Source organism: Etheostoma spectabile, chromosome 15 (assembly GCF_008692095.1).
Source record: "Etheostoma spectabile isolate EspeVRDwgs_2016 chromosome 15, UIUC_Espe_1.0, whole genome shotgun sequence".
Taxonomy (NCBI): Eukaryota; Metazoa; Chordata; class Actinopteri; order Perciformes; family Percidae; genus Etheostoma; species Etheostoma spectabile.
Genome location: NC_045747.1, coordinates 24729442 through 24729939, shown reverse-complemented (window position 1 = coordinate 24729939; position 498 = coordinate 24729442).

Sequence of the window (498 nt, the reverse complement as noted above, 5' to 3'; positions counted from 1 at the left end):
ACCTGCAGCCAGATCTGCATCAACCTGATCGGCAGTTTGAGGAGGGTTACCAGGTCGACCCGGCAACCAAAGCCTGCAAGGTTTGTCTTCTTTCCCCGAATGTCTGCTGCATCAATATGTAACAGTCTCCACACTTTGTGTCACAAAATAGAAACTGTATTTATTTATTTCAAGCGTGTCAAATTCCACATAAAAAACACAACAGCAGTTTGTTGTAACCCTATCCAACAAAATATAAAAAAGGTTGGAAAAAAAAAAAGAACATAAGTCATAATTTCCTTCATTTACATGCACAAAAACGAGTAGGACATGTAAAAAGGGGAGATATATATTATATATATATATATATATATATATAATATATATATATATATATATATATATACTCGCCTTTTTGTTTCTGCTCTTAAAAAAAAAGACACTTCCTGAATGTAGCGGAGTCTGAACACAGCAGACAAAAGGCAAAAACTCGATCAGTAGGCATTAATCTATTATGGT